At 37.3% G+C, this 16,888-nt stretch overlaps 1 pseudogene; it reads left to right on the plus strand.

The window, feature by feature from the left end:
* Positions 1 to 10,628: 10,628 nt before the first annotated feature.
* On the plus strand, positions 10,629 to 12,410 carry LOC112723075 (probable xyloglucan galactosyltransferase GT19; annotated as a pseudogene).
* Positions 12,411 to 16,888: the final 4,478 nt, after the last annotated feature.

Here is a 16,888-nt window from a genome sequence, read left to right on the forward strand (position 1 = left end):
GAGAATTCAGCCATCTTTCCATCCCGAATTGCTTGTTCTAGCGCATCCTTCAGGTCGAAACAGTCCTGTATCTTGTGTCCATAGCCCTTATGATAATCACAATAGAGGCTCTTGTTCTCCCGGTTCTGTCCTTGAGAGGTCGGGGCTTCGATAGAATTCCTTTCTCAGCTATCTCCTAATAAACTTCTACGATGGGAACGGTGGGGGGTGTAGTTGGTGAATTTTCTGACTCGGGGAAACGGCCTGGATGTCTTGCTCGGCCCGCCATCTCTCGCATGCTCCTTCGACCTTTCCCCACCACCGTGCTGCCGGGGTTGGTTGTAGGCGGGTTGCCGTTTGTTGGCTGCCACGACTTGATTGACTTGTTCATCGTTGATATATTCCCTGGCCATGCTTTGGATATCTTGCATCGTCCATACCGGTTTCGTGGTGAGGTGCTTCCTGAAATCCTCATTCAGGAGTCCATTCGTCATACATAGACTGGCCACCGAATCAGTTAGCCCGTCGATCTCAAAACATTCATCGTTGAACCGGTCTAAGTATTTTCTGGTCGGCTCGCCGGGCCTTTGTGTCACCCCAAGTAAGTTGATCGGGTGTTTCGCCTTCGCGATTCGGGTAGTGAATTGTGCCAAGAAAGCACGGCTAATGTCCGAAAACATGGCGATGGAGCCTTGCGGGAGGCTGTTAAACTACCGTATTGCAGGTCCTGCCAGAGTGACCGGGAAGGCGCGACACCTTACTTTATCGCCCACTCCCTCCAAGTTCATTCTGGCCTCGAAGGTCGTAAGATGCTCCTGGGGGTCTTGGGTTCTGTCGTACCTCATGTCCGTCGGCTTATCAAAGTGCTTTGGTAGCCGAACCTCGAGGATAGAACGATGAAATGGGGTTGTGCCCATTATAACGGGTCGTCGTGTTCTCGTTGGCCTTTCTCCGCCGTCTTCCCGTTCGTGCCCTGTGGCGCATCTCCTTTCAGGCCGGGTGTATAGCACAGGATCCCGATGTCTTCTTGGGCGTTCCTGTTCCTCCCAGGCGCTTTCAGATTCAGATCATGGGCTAGGCGTGCGCCGGGAGTGACTTCTTTGAGGAGTTCTTCCACGCGCCTCGGTAAACCGGGAAGGGCTTGGTTCGGGAGTTTTTTGACGATGTTCCTGATCAGCCAGCTGGCGTTCTAGGTTCTGCATCCTATGACGTAATTCCTAGATTATTCTGGCACTATTGCTGCCTGTTCCCCCAAAGGGGCGTCTCTCTTGGGATCGTGAAGACGGCTCGGGTCGTCGTGGAGGGGACCTCGTGCGCTCCCGGGAGGAGGCAACGGAGGCTGCCCCTCTGGGCTCTACCCCGCGAACAGGTTCTTCAGGACCCTGTATAACGTCCATTTAGGTGTTCCCCACAGACGGCGCCAATGTATGGTAGCTCGAGTACCGGACGGTTCGGGGAGGTTGTAGAGTTGGAAAGGTGGGGTTTCGCCTGGTTCAAGGATGTGGGTGTGAGGCTGGAGCAGCCGACTTCACGAGCTCTTCGTATGGAGAGGGGGGTGCCACCTGCAAAGACACTCCGACGCTCTAGTCAGACAGGTATGCAGGTGAGAAAGGGATAAAGTGATGTGTGTGACGTACCTTGGGGGAGGAGTAGGACCCTCCCCTTATATACCTTGTTAGACCCCTCCCCTTATATATCTTGTTAGAAAAGTGGGCCCCATAGAAGGGGGCCTCCTTCCATGAAGTTTCCTTCTCCCCAGCTGTTATGCAGCTGGCAAGGAGGGTGCGTGGCCGGGTCGCCAGATAGGCGGGTGCGATGATCCGCCCAACCGGGTCGGTAGGTCTTCGGGCCGGGTCGGTCTCCATGCCTAGCTGGGCTGGGCCGTAACAATGTTATACGATATATTTATAGAGTAAAACCCCTCCCCGGTCCCTAACCATTTACGAAATTGACCTGGCGCCCCCTCACCATTGGAAATTAACAACGCGGCCCTTAACCATTCTCTCCGTGTGACCAAAAGGACCCTATTATCAGTTTACAGGTAAAAAATAACCGGAAGATCCTACCTGTACCGGTAGCTGTTATACGTGGACTGAGTGTTATTGATAGGATAGAATTCATGTACACAGTCATCAAAAACGCTGCAGTTTTGATTCCAGTTCTTAATAAGAGTAATCCCAAATATTAATGTGAACCCTAGATATCAAATCTTACCTTGCCTTCAGTGATGAACACGGAAGAACATTCATCAGATTCAATCCGTCGCTCATGGAAAGAGAAGTCGATCGGAGCTTCAAACAACAACTCTGGCAATGTTGGCATGGTAAAGAAGAAGTTCACACATCCAAGCTGTTATTGTGGAGCTCATGCGATTCTCTTTGAATCCACCACATCAAATAATCCAAATAGGTTATTCTTTGGTTACAGTTATTTCAAGGTACATTAGGGTTTATTCCATCTTACAATCTTTTTTGTAATTAGGTTGATTAAATTTTTTTCATAATTGTAGACTCCTTCAACGCATTACAAATATTTTAAGTGGCTGGATGAGCTGATAACTAAGTCTGGCTATACAGTGGTAGAAGTCCAAAAAACGGAAGTTCATGGGAGATTGAAGAAGTTAGAGGACAAAGTTAAAGAGATGGAGATTAAGCTATATGATGGAGTTCATGGAAGAAGATACACTAGACAGAATAGATGTATTATCATGGAATTTTTCATTGTTGTTGTTGGTGGAATTTTTGTTACTGCACTTCAGCCTAATAGGATGTAAAAAAATTGTAACTTATTTTGGATGTTGATGTTATTAACTAGATGCACATTAAGGATGATGACTGTGATGTTAAATTGTTGAATTTCAATGATAGAAATGTTGTTGTGATTTAAATTGTAAGTAACCTTGTGACAATTTCTGAGTGTTTAATCATTTGAAGTATATTTTCATACAATCTCATTGAATGAAGAATAAACCAAATCTAGTGTGCAACCAAAATCTTTAGACTGAAACACAATATCATAATATATAAAAAGTTGCAGAACACCTACATGGCATTACACTTACATGGCATTACATGTTATGCCTGGGTAAGTATATAAAACACATAATCTAAAGTGTTCATGTACTAGAAGTTCCAAAATACTAGACCAATGTTAGGCAGAGTTTCCAATCAGATATAAGTCACAAAATACTATCCAAAATACTAGCCATAACTATCTAATCTTCATTTTTTCCGTGGAGCTTTAAAAGGGGGTGCAGTGGAGCCAAATTCTTTAATGCTTAGTGGTGCTCCGAAGCTTGGTGCCTTGATTCCTTGTTTGAGTCCTGGTGTTGGGATGAATTGGAACAATCTAGCTGCCGTGCCAGCACTAGTTGCTGCTTGTGTCTCGAGAGAAATGCCAATAGATGTAGTTGATCTTGTAGCCATCCTTGATTGGGTTGGTGGGGCTTGGTTTATGGGCATAGTGGGTGGAAGTAACGGCCCATGAACCTGAGATGTCAATGGCTTACGAATTGGCTGTTTCTTCCAGAAGGGTGCAGGAATTTGTGGACCATTCACCATATTTTGCAAGACATGGTTGGTTGCAGTTGCGGTTGGGCCTGGGGCAGTTGAACTAGGTACAGCTGAGTTTGGTGCAAGTGATCCATCACCATTTTCACCAGTTTGTCCATTGATGTCTTGAGCCTGCTTTTTTGACCAACAATAATGAAAATTAGATTTCTTTTTGGTACACTAAAATTTCAGCCACAATGTTATATTGATCACTACTATTACCTCATTCGTAGGAGCAGATTGTGACACTGGAATTTCTACTCCTGCCTGTTGAAGGGTCAATAGAGTAATATTTCTTGGTATCTTCTTCTTATGATTTCTTGCTTTAGCCTATAATTTGTGTACAAGTTAAGGGTTATCCTATTTTATGCCACACCATAAACAAGATAACACATATTAGTCATCAACTTACGATAGGATCTATGACCGCAGAGGGGCAGCACCAGATTTAGGTATAACAATAGCTTGGTTATCACCCTGTAATCAATTGTAAGAAATTTAGGACACATAAACCCCTCATTAAACCATTTATAAGACACATAAACCCCTCATTAAACCATTTTCTAGACACATAAACCCCTTCGATACTCACATTAACAGACATTTAAATCCCTATAACTCCTAATACTACCCTACGTATTGTACCTTTGTATTTCTTGCCTTCTTCTTCTTTAGCTGCCAATTGGGATCCCTTGGAGCTCCCTTACATGTCTTGTAATAGTGACCCTTTTCCTCGCACTTGCTGCATGTCACCTCGAAGGCCTTTTTTACCTTGTTCCCTGTTAGTTGGCTCTCAGACACAGGATCCGTAGTTCTTCTCTTCCTAGGACGACCAGGAGGTCTCTTGATGGCAGGTGCCACTGGCTTAAGAGCATCTGATGTCTCCCAAAATTCCTCACTGTTGACAGGTTGAATTGTAATACCATAAGTGGCACGCATGGCATCCATGGTAAGCCACTCATGCACAAAATCTTCAGGCTTCAAGTTAAGCGTCCGTAACCTTGAGATTGCAGCAACTGCATGTTTACATGGCATGCCTGCAACAAATTACATTATTACATGTCTACTTAATAGAAACAACTAAGTGGAGTTTACTAGAGAATTACCAGTAAGTTGCCATTGATTACAAGTGCAGGTCTTTTCCCTTAGATTAACCCCAAGCTTACTTTGGCGTCTTTGAACCTCAAAGATAACTCGTTCATCATCTCCAGTTCACTCAGCTGTCCACTTACAGCTTTCAGGCTTAATGAATTCGTCCAACCTTTGCTGTTGAACAGGAGCCAGTTTTCCATGATAGTTACTTAACCTCTTCTTATGTCCAGCCATTTTCCTCATTATGTAACACCTCAAATCCTCACACATTGTCAATATCGGCTTGCTCCTATACTCCACAATCTTTGCATTCCAAACCTCACACATATTGTTGGTGATGTTATCAACCTTCGGATAGTGAGAGAATTGACTCTTAGTCCATGCGGATTCACGAAATTTGGAGAGATACTCCCAAGCAGGCGGGTTCACTAATTTCAACTTGTCCATTTTTGCACGAAATTCTGGAGTTGTTGTACTCCTTGCACATTGCCATACCAAACCCTTCGATTGTTTGTCTTTCCATTGCTTAACAAAGTTTTTCCAAATGTGGAGGACGCAGTTCCTGTGGTGCGCCCGTGGCATAACTTCTTGAAGAGCAACCTCCAGTCCCTTCCACACAATAGGCACACAATCATTTGATTACTAATTCAGATGGGCATCAATTCACTAATCAACAAAAAATCAACTACCAGCACAAAAGTAATTATCAACACACCATTAATTAACACATTAATAATTAACATACCTTCTGCTGATCCGAAATAAAATTCCATCCATATTTAGTGCAAGAGCCTAGGTCCTCCTGGAGAAGAGTTAGGAACCACCTCCATGTGTCAGTACATTCACTATCAACCACAGCGTAAGCAATGACGAAAAAGTGGTTGTTAGTGTCTTGAGCAACGGCTGAAAGGAGATGTCCACCAAAATAACCCTTTAGGTGACAGCCATCTAGCCCGATTAAAGGACGACATCCTGACTTGAACCCACGCTTGCATGCATCCAATGATATGTATAGCTTGTCAAACACAGGTGGTGACTCAGGTTGGGGGATCACATCTACTATAGCTGTTGACCCTGGATTACTCCTATGAAGCTCAAACAAGTAATCTCTAACCTTCCCAAATTGCTCCTTTTCATTTCCTATAACCTCCTCTCTGGATGCCTTCAAAGCTCTCAGTATCATTTTATAGTGGATATGCACATTATAGTCCTCTTTCATGTGCTCTAAAGCCTCCTTAGGTGATAGCTGCGGCTGTGTGAGCAACCTCTTCACTAGCTTGCTTGTAACCCATGATCTACTTGCCATGTTGCTTGTCAAATTTCTCCCACAAGTGTGCTCCTTAACATATGTTTTGACTTGAAAACACAGTTCCTGACTGTTCCAGGAAGTTAGGATTAGCCAAAGACAGCCCTCTTCCGCACACTTTGCTCTCACTCTATGCTTTTCATTTTTTAAATACTCTAACTCTTTTCCTTCAAAAACAAACATGTCCTTCAATGCTTGCTTGAATTGTACCATGGTGTCAAACATTTCTCCAATCTCAAAATCCACATCACCATAACCAGTGTCATCATCAAATTCATGAAATTTAGGCTTTCTACCCTCATCATCAGAAGAAATTAGAGAGTTGAATGCTTCTGATTCATACTGATATGGCTTGTCAATGTCAGAATCTAGCTCTTCCACAATGGGCTCATCATTGTCACCTGCTCCATGCACCACATTTGGGCTTTCATCCTCTCCAGCATGTTGCCCTTGCCTTGGCCCATTAAGACCCTCATCCCTATCCAGTATATGCCTTCTTGTCCTCCCCACATATCTCTTATTCTTTTTCTTCTTCGTTTTAGGAGATAGGCCATCATCATCATTAACTTTTTCCTTCACAGGTGTCACAGTTTTCTTCTTAGGTGTTGCTCTCTTCTTCTTAGGTGTCATTTTCTTCTTTTTGGGTGTGTCCTTCTTACTATTTTTCCTTGACCTTAACTCCTCACTACTACTGCTGCTTAGTGTCTCATAACCAAGTGGGGGAGGCTTATAAACTTCATCTTCAGCGCTCTCATAGCCATCATCAGTGGAGGAATCATTCAAGTCTACAGGAGCAGCCCCTGCTTCATCCACATCTGGCTGCCTCATATGATGCTCAAAATACACATGCAACTCATCAGTTTCTAAATTTGCCATCTTGTTATCACACATCTGGTTAATTTCTTTGTCACCTTTTAAAATGTGGAGGCCAGCCTCTAGGTAAGGGGCACTGGGGTCTTGCCAATACATAGCCTTGTACTCTGTATATCCTAACCCTTTGAACATCTCCTCAAAATCCTTAAAATTAACAAAGTCAATGTCCAACTTGGGGAATTTCTCCACCTTACCACCAAGGTAGCTGAGCATAAAATTATCGTCTTTCTCAAACCACCCCCCATGGTGAAATACTGGTATAATCTCAACAGCTATCTGCAATATATAAACTTCACTCAGTAACCCATAAATAAATTATTATTAACAGACATTAATATACTCAAAACAAACAAAAAAACTTTACTCCAAGTGATGACCCAACCCTAGTGAAAGTGACTGTTCTTCACAAATGTAAAAAAGTACACATATCATACTTTATGGTGGTCCGTGATAACAATACTTCCTTCGGATAAACAAATGAAGGACCACAGTGATGTCGTTAACAAACGGTAGTACAAACTCACCTCTAAAAACGGAAGTGCAGCTCCGTCAGTAGCATGTCACCACCTCCGTCAGCAAACGCCACGTTACTGCACAGTTACGTCGTCCTCGCCGGCTCTCTTTCGTCGTCGTTTCTGACGGGAAGACTAACAGTCTCTAGGGTTTACGGTAATTCTTTGTGTGGATGAGGGCAAAAAGTGAGAGCGTGTGATACTTCAGGGAAAGAATGAGGAATGTATGTTAGAATCTGAATCCATTGTGCATCAAAACGGCAACGTTTTTTATGACTGTGTAAGGACTTAATTGTCTCATCAAATCGTTTGAATCCACGTCAGATAGTTACCGTTACACGTAGGATTTCTCGGTTACATTTCACGGAGAGGGTCCTTTTGGTCACACGGAGAGAATGGTTAAGGGCCGCGTTGTTAATTTTCAATGGTGAGGGGGCGCCAGGTCAATTTCGTAAATGGTTAGGGACCGGGGAGGGGTTTTACTCATATTTATAATACAAAAGTAGAGTTGATTTAATGTGTATATGCTTACATCGTAAACTGGCTTCTCCTTCTTTGAGACGGTCTTCTTGGCAACTTTCTTCTTTCTCATTTTGACGGTAAGAAATTAAAAATTTGGTCAATACTTAACAATATTATCAACTGAACATCAGTTAATTCATAAATGAACCAAAATTAGTTCACTATTTGAACAAGCAAACATAAAGACTCAATCATCAACAAAAACATTCCATGACCTAAGCACAATAAATCCAAGTGAACGAGACCAAATGAACCTCAATTAAACTGAGTAATGAACCGAAATTACTTAATGATCCCACCACAAAAAATCATTTTAGAACAAGCAAACGAAAAGACTCAATAATTAACAAAAACACATCTAAATCATTTTTGGATAAGAAAAAGTAGTCTAAATGACACCAGAAGTAGTATGAAGTCTATTATATGCCCTAACTATACGAAATCCAAGAGAACGAGATTCAATCATCAACCAAAACATATGCAAATCAATTTTATATCCAGAAAAGCATCAATGTGAGTTAGATAACACCGAATGAGTATAGTTATCACAAAATGTATACTATAAAGAGAACTATTGTTTCTATTTTCTTGTTTTTAACTATATCTGCTATTTCGCAAGAGAGAAGACAAAAGAAAAAGCTGCGTACCTTTAATGATCTTTCTTCCTTTTTTCGCTTGAGTTCTCGCTGAGTTTTGATTGTTTGTTGCGAGATTTTGAGAGAGGTTTTAAATTTGAAAGAAAAATAGTAAGAGTTTATGTTGCATAGCTCTTTGAAATAAAAGTGATTTTTTTAGATTTGGACTAATTTAATTAAATTTAAACAACAAAAAAATTTAAATGTATAACATATTATTTTTTTATTTATACACAATACCGTATAAATTTTAATTTTGATATGTTATAAATAATTATTTATAGTATTTACAAACTTTAGGTGTACATTTAACATATTGATGCTTAACATGCTTTAAGATGTTTTGGTTGTAATATGATTTTAGTTTTGCTTAATCTTTAATGTAATTAAAGAAAAAAGTCATCCACATGATTTTGTTAATATAATACCATCGTTTTATATGCTAGTGTTAAAATGGGTTGAAAATATATAATATACCTATTTTTGAATAATCAATCAATTGTATTAATAAAAGATGAAAATACTATTTTCTACTGACGTCGTCTTCTCTTGAATCTTGACTTGTTAAAATTGATGAATGATATTAACTTTATTATCATTTAGTTATCAAGTTAGTAACATTATTAATTAAATTTGTAAGTTATAAGTTTAAAATTAAGCCGAACTTTATAGTATAACTAATTAACAATAATATTGAGACTTATATAGTACAATAAAATACTAAATTAATTAATACAAAATTGCAACAAATTAACACTAACAAAATTTATTGCTTAAATGGGTGACCCTAATACATCACCATTTTCAAATACTAACTAGTAACTATTAATTCTAGTGGTAGAAGTGTGAAGCTCCCTCGTATATTAGATGTGTTTCAAAGTATTTAATTATTTTTTTGTGGATTTATTTTTACATTAGCATTGCTCCTGCAAAAAGTTATTTTGATTAAGCTATTTATTATGTTTAGATATTGTATAGCAATTAAAATAAATTCTATATAGCAATTAAATAATTTAGGAAGAAAAAACAATTAATTACATAAAGATCCAATTTAAAATGAATTATGTACTCTACACGTACTCTTCTACAATAATTTAATTAAAAATTTTGGATCACAAACCAATAAAATAATCCAAACTTTTGTGATTGTCATTACCCTAATCAAAATAAAGAAACATTTCGTAATAGAAATTTAAAAAACTCATTTAATATTTAGATAAGAATACACATAAAAAAATATAAGGTAAAAATAGAAAAAAATAAAAAAAATAAAAGAACATATCTAAGTTATTAAATAGGATAAAAAATCTGCATTCAATTATAATAGCAATAAATTATTTGATCCACATTATTTATATATGATTTAGAAAAATATAAATCAACCTAATATAGTAATATTATAAAAACACAAGCCAAGCTAAAATTAATATAAATAAGCCAATGAGTTATAGTTCAAATGTTATAATCTTTCTATACTCATCTGAAAAGTCTTTAATAAAAAAACTATAAATATAAAATATATCAAATCAAATAACCAATTTAAATAACACAAACCGGAAAAAATATATAATTTAATTAACCTAAATTATAACAAAGGTGATAATTTGATTAACCTAAAATATAGAACAAATAAAATAATTTTAATCAAGGTTAACAGAAATAATTAAAAATAAAAATAAAAAATTATTTTAATTAAATATTTAAATAAATTAAATTACTAATAAAATAATATAATTATAGAATAATAAAAATAAATAAAATTAAACCAAATTCATTATTTCATAATTAATATCATTATAGTAATCAGTGGAAGAGCAATTGTTTAGGAATGTATTTAGTTTTTCCATTTAGCAAATAGTATGCTATTATTGCTATATACCCGTATTTGAATTGGATTCATCCATGTAATAGTTGTCCTTGCAAATAGATATTATTTTTTAGTTAACTTGATTTGCCCTTATGAGAGAAGTAAAGGAGAAAAACCTTTCTCTAATTTCGTATTTTACTGAGGGCATACTTGACCTCACATTCTTTCTTATTTTTGTTATTTACAATAAGAAGCTGTGAGGCAGTGATCCACACTATGCTCTAAATGTGAGCCGCATACAATGATCCATGAATGGGAGTTAAAGTTATAAAGGATGGATGGTTCTGATTCCATATATACGACGTCGTATCTATTTCAGCATGCACCGACAATTTTGGGTCAAATAACTCTTCTCCATACCAAAATCATCGCTGCCAAACCCCCACTATTTTCCATTATTTATTTATTTATTCATTTTGTTTTTACAGTTTCTCTTCCTCTTCCACTTCCACTTCCACCCCCTTTCTCTCTAAACCCCAAAAACAATGGCATCCTCCACATACATGATTCAAACTATGTTGGTGTGCTTGGTCATCTGCTTAAATGATGCAGTTGCAGATGTGGAACCTAACTCTGAAGGAGGAAAAAGGTGCGACAAGAGATGGATACACATAAGGAAGATACCACCAAGATTCAACTTAGATCTACTGGCAAAATGCTCCGAATACCCGCTGTTTGACGACTTCTGCCCGTACCTTGCGAACCACGGCCTGGGTCAGAAGACGCACAACCACTCAAACAGTTGGTACCGCACCGACCCATCCACCTTGGAACTCATATTCCACCGTCGCATGCTGGAATACCCATGCCTCACCCATGACCCCTCCCTTGCTGATGCCATCTTCCTCCCATATTACGCCTCCTTAGACGCCCTCCGCTACCTTTACGGTCCAGACTATAACTCAAGCTCTGATCATGGCCTCGAACTCTTCGAATTCCTCCAGGATGACTCCCCTGAGATCTGGACCCGCAGAATGGGCCACGATCACTTCCTTGTTATGGCTCGCCCCGCTTGGGACTTCACGCAGCCCTTACATAATGACCCGCCTCTTTGGGGAACCTCCTTTCTTGAGCTTCCCGAGTTCTACAACGTCACCGCTCTCACGCTTGAGTCTCGCGCGTGGCCCTGGCAGGAACACGCTGTTCCTTACCCAACGTCATTTCATCCCCGAATCTGGGTTTGTTAGAGTCCTGGGTGCAGCGCGTGCGCCGCTCCAAGCGTTCCAACCTGGCCATGTTTGCGGGCGGTGGTGGATCCTCCACTGGTGGGCCCAATGTCCGTCGGAGTATCAGGATGGAGTGCGAGTACGCCACGGCTAATTCCACCGGTGTTGACGGGTACGAGAGTCTGTGCGAATTCGTGGATTGCTCGAACGGTGTTTGTGAGCATGACCCTTTGAGGTTCATGAGGCCAATGTTGAAATCGAGCTTCTGCTTGCAGCCGCCGGGGGACACGCCGACGCGGAGGTCGACGTTCGATGGGATCGTGGCGGGTTGCATACCAGTGTTCTTTGAAGATCTATCGGCAAAGGCGCAATACGGGTGGCACTTATCGGAGAACGAATTTGAGAGTTTCTCAGTATTTATTCCAAAGGAGGATGTGGTGTTCAAGGGTTTGAAGATCTTGGATGTTTTGAAGCGGATACCCAGGGCTAGGGTTCGGCGAATGAGGGAGAAGGTTCTTGAATTGATTCCCAGAGTTGTTTATCGCAAGCATAACAGTTCTCCAGGTTTAAGGATGAAGAAGGATGCTTTTGATATTACTGTTGATGGTACTTTGGAGAAGATTCAATCTCGTCTTCAAGAACTTAGCTTGATTCATTCACATCCTCTCATTCTGTAACTATGATTTTGTCTTTTTCTAGTTAGTTAAGTAATTGGTTATAATTTACTTATTAATAGATTTTGTTGAGTATTGATTAAAGAGTAACTAGTTTTTTGAGCCAACATTTCTGCAAAATAGTGAGACTTGTAATTCATTTCGTTTATTTTAGTTTTTTAGCATGTTTAGATTAAAGTTTGTAAATAGAAATTTGTATTAAATTGATTTTATAAATTTAATTTTGATAAAAAGTGAGTTGGTGTTAATATAATTTATATTTAATAATTTTTTATTAAAATAAATTATAATAAAATATATGTTATTTGGATGATATTATTTAAAATTATATTTACCTAAAAAATATTTAAAAACATGTAATTATATCCTTAGAAATCATATTTTTTTTAACACTTCCTCTTTATATTTTCTTTAGCACTTTTTTACTATAATTTTTTTTAAAAGAATTTAAATTTTTGTATTGAAATTTAGTACTTTTTATCATAATTTTTTAGTATTATTCTTGAGTACTCTGAATAAATTACATACTAATTCAGTAACACATAATAAAAATTATACAAAGTTAAACCAAAAATAATAAAATTTTATTAAAAAAATGATGTATTAATAAAAATTATTAAAATAATTATGAACAATTAGTTCTAAAAAATATATTAAAAAAATACAATAATATGCATTAGAAAATATCAAAGAAAAAGTTTTTAATAAAACATCCATACTATAAACAAGAAAAATAAATAAAAAATTGAGAAACAATTATAATTTAAAAAAAAAACTAGAAATGATAGTACGAAAACATATTTATTTATGAAGCATGATCATACAAAAATAGAATAATTCTTATGTTTTCTGCTATTTTTGTTACAAATGAGATTAAACGATAAAATTAACAGAAAAAAATAAATTTTTTCAATTATTTCTTAATCTAACAATTAAAGGCAAACTTAAAAATTATGAACTGATAAAATAGGAGTTAAAACACAGAATCTTATTTGCATTTAAAAGAAAAAAAAAATAATGGCCAATGAGCTTTCTGGTGCGGATCATCATTCTGGTCAACATTGTGTAAACATTATAATACCTACTCTGATGCTAATTTCTTTAGGCATGACAATCCATCATTATAATTGGTAGTATTAAGAGGGTGCAAGCTAAGAGACAAACACTCCACATCCACATGACTTTTGGCTCAACCAAATATCTAATCCACATACATCAATTATTGCAAGCGAACTATTTAAAAAATTAAAATTAGGCATTCAAATAACTATTCATCCTTATGAACGATGATGGGTTAGATGATTGATAATAATTTTCTATGAAATATAGATTCGACTATTTTTTTTTGGTATTATAGATTAGGCTACTTATTTAGACAGAAAGGAACTTAGGTAAGAATTGGGTAGTTTCGGCCCAGTAATAGGCTTGTGCTCCGAGGAGAGACTAATCCCATGGCCCAAATTTATTATCCATTATTATTGGTCATGTTAGTATTGAACTTGGTCAACATATATGACATTTTATTATTATTATTATTATTATTATTATTATTATTATTATTATTATTATTATTATTATTATTATTATTCAGGGGTGTACGCAGATCGGATCACATCGGATTGAGTTGGATATGGCCGAAAATTCGATCCGATCCGCACAATTTCCATCGGATCGGATATGATATCCCCTATTTTAGTGTCGGATCGGATATCGGATATATCCGCATAATTGAATCTTTGTTGTGATAAAAACAAATTGAATGCCCATTTATGAGATTGGACGGCTGAAGTTTTCAAGAGAAAAATTTGAAGACCAACCTTTAATAAAGGTTGAATTTGTATAGCTATAAATAAGGCTTCATAGCCTTACGTACAATAGACAACAAGAGCAATAAAACATTTCCTTCTCTCTCTATAATATTCGTCACTTTATACCGTGCTAATAAACTCTCTTTCTTTTATCTCTATGTGCTTTTAAGCTACAATATTTATAATATTAACAAATTGATAAACTACTTATATTATAGTGAGATAAGAGCATATTTGTATTTCTCTATTTTATATTTACGTCTTCCTTATTTATTTATTTATTTCACAACACGTTATCAGCACGAAACTCTAACGAAATTTTAGGAAGACTCCAAGTAACAAATTTTCATTATGTTGAAACTCTCTCATCTTGAATATAATGCTTTTGATATATCTGAAAATAATTATTTATCATGGATACTAGATGTTAAAATCCATCTTAATTCAATAGATCTTGGAGATACTATTAAGGCTAAAAATAATACCTCCCAAAAGGATAAAGCTAAAGCTATGATTTTCCTTCATCGTCATCTTGACGTATGATTGAAAAATGAATATCCCACATTAAAAGATCCTGCAGATCTGTGGAAAGACCTTGAAGAAAGGTACAATCATCAAAAGACAGTGATACCTCCTCAAACCTGATATGCTAGAGAAAACTTTCTCGACCTTTCCGTGCCTCGAATGTGCTCTTGCAGTAGCAATCGAGAAAAAAAAGATTTAAAAATATTCTGAGCTAATTTCTTGCTTTCTTGTTGCTGAACGCAACAATGAGTTGCTCTTAAGAAATTATGAAGCGCGCTCAGCTGGCGCCGCTCCATTTTCTGAAGCAAATGCGGCAACTTATAATCCCAGAAGAGGTAAATGGCAAGATTTTGATAACAAGAAAAATTATGGAAGGAAAAGAAATTATGTTCACAAGAAAGGATCTCATCAGAAGTGGGATAAAGAAAGAAACAATGGGCAAAGTAAATCAATTGAGGATAAATACTTCTGTTGTGGTGGAAATGGCCATTGGTCACGTACCTGTCGTACCCCAAGGCACCTAGTTGATCTTTGTCAAGCATCCTTGAAAAGGGATGACAAAGAAAAGGAAACAAATTTTATTTCAAATAATGAAAATTCCACCACTCATTATGATGTATCTAATTTCTTTAAGGATTCTGAAGGAAATATTGGCTATTTGATCAATGATGGAATAGTTTGATATGTGTTTGTGTTTGTTAAGTATTCATGTGATAAATTTTACTGTGCATGTACTTCTACTCATTTTATTATTATCATTTGTCTTTGAAGAAAAATGGCAGTACATATTCTGAAGATATTTGCCTTGCGAATAGTGCAAGTTCGCACACTATTCTTAAAAGTGATATATATTTTACCCATCTTGTGCCAAAAGAAGAATATGTTAATGCTATTATTGGCTCAGGCAATGTGATAGAAGGCTTCGGAAGAGCTATAATTTTGTTTCCTGGAGGAACAAAATTCATAATAAATGATGCACTATTGTCTACCAAGTCTCGAAGAAACTTATTGAGCTTTAAAAATATTCGCCGAAATGGATATCATATTGAGACTATGAATGAGAAAAATTATGAGTACCTATGTATCACAACTCATGATTCAAATAAGAAAGTTATATCAGAAAAATTACCCTCACTTTCATCTAGGTTATATTATACCAAGATTAGTGCAATTGAATCACATGCCATTGTAAACCAGAAGTTTACTAGTCCAAATGATTTCATAACTTGGCACGACCGATTGAGTCATCCGGGAACAACCATGATGAGAAGAATTATTGAAAACTCACATAGACATTCACTAAAGAATCAGAATATTCTTAAAACTAGTGAATTTTTGTTGTGCTGCATGTTCTCAGAAAAAATTAATTTTAAGGCCATCACCAGTAAAGATTGGATTTGAGTCCCCTGAATTCCTAGAAAGGATTCAAGGTGATATATGTGGACCTATTCATCCACCATGTGGATCTTTTAGATATGTTATGGTCCTAATAGACGCATCTTCGAGATGGTCACATGTGTGCTTATTATCTTCTCGCAACCTGGCATTTACGAGATTACTTGCTCAAATTATTCGATTAAAAGCACAATTTACAGAAAATTCAATCAAAGCAATTCGTCTTGATAATACTGGTGAATTTACTTCCCAAGCTTTTGATGCTTATTGTATGACTAACGGAATAAGTGTTGAACATCCAGTAGCTTATGTTCACACACAAAATGGGTTAGCAGAATCACTTATTAAACGCCTCCAATTGATTGCTAGACCTTTGATTATGAGAACAAATCTCCCAACCTCGGTTTGGGGGCATGCTGTTTTACATGCCGCAGCACTTATTCGTTTGAGGCCAACGAGTTACCATCAGTTCTCTCCTATGCAACTAGCTTTTGGCCAGCAGCCAAATATTTCTCATTTAAGAATATTCGGGTGTGCGATATATGTTCCCATTGCACCACCTAATCGCACCAAAATGGGACTCCAAAGAAAATTGGGGATATATGTTGGATATGATTCTCCCTCTATAGTAAGGTATCTTGAGATACAAAGGGGAGATGTATTTAAAGCCCGGTTTGCGGATTTTCATTTTGATGAATCAAATTTTCCAATATTATGGGGAGAGAATAAGCTCCTGAAAAGGAACTTAATTGGAATGCATCATCGTTGATGCATTTAGATCCTCGATCAGGGCAATGTGAACTAGAAGTTCAAAAGATTATACATTTGCAAAGAATAGCAAATGAATTGCCTGATGCATTTTTCGATACAAAGAGGATAACCAAATCTTATATACCAGCGGAAAATGCCCCAATTCGAATTGATGTCCCAATAGGACAAATAGCCACTGAAGCAAATACACGTCAGAAGCGTGGCAGGCTTGT

This window comes from Arachis hypogaea, chromosome 11, assembly GCF_003086295.3.
Source record: "Arachis hypogaea cultivar Tifrunner chromosome 11, arahy.Tifrunner.gnm2.J5K5, whole genome shotgun sequence".
In the NCBI taxonomy this organism is placed as follows: Eukaryota; Viridiplantae; Streptophyta; class Magnoliopsida; order Fabales; family Fabaceae; genus Arachis; species Arachis hypogaea.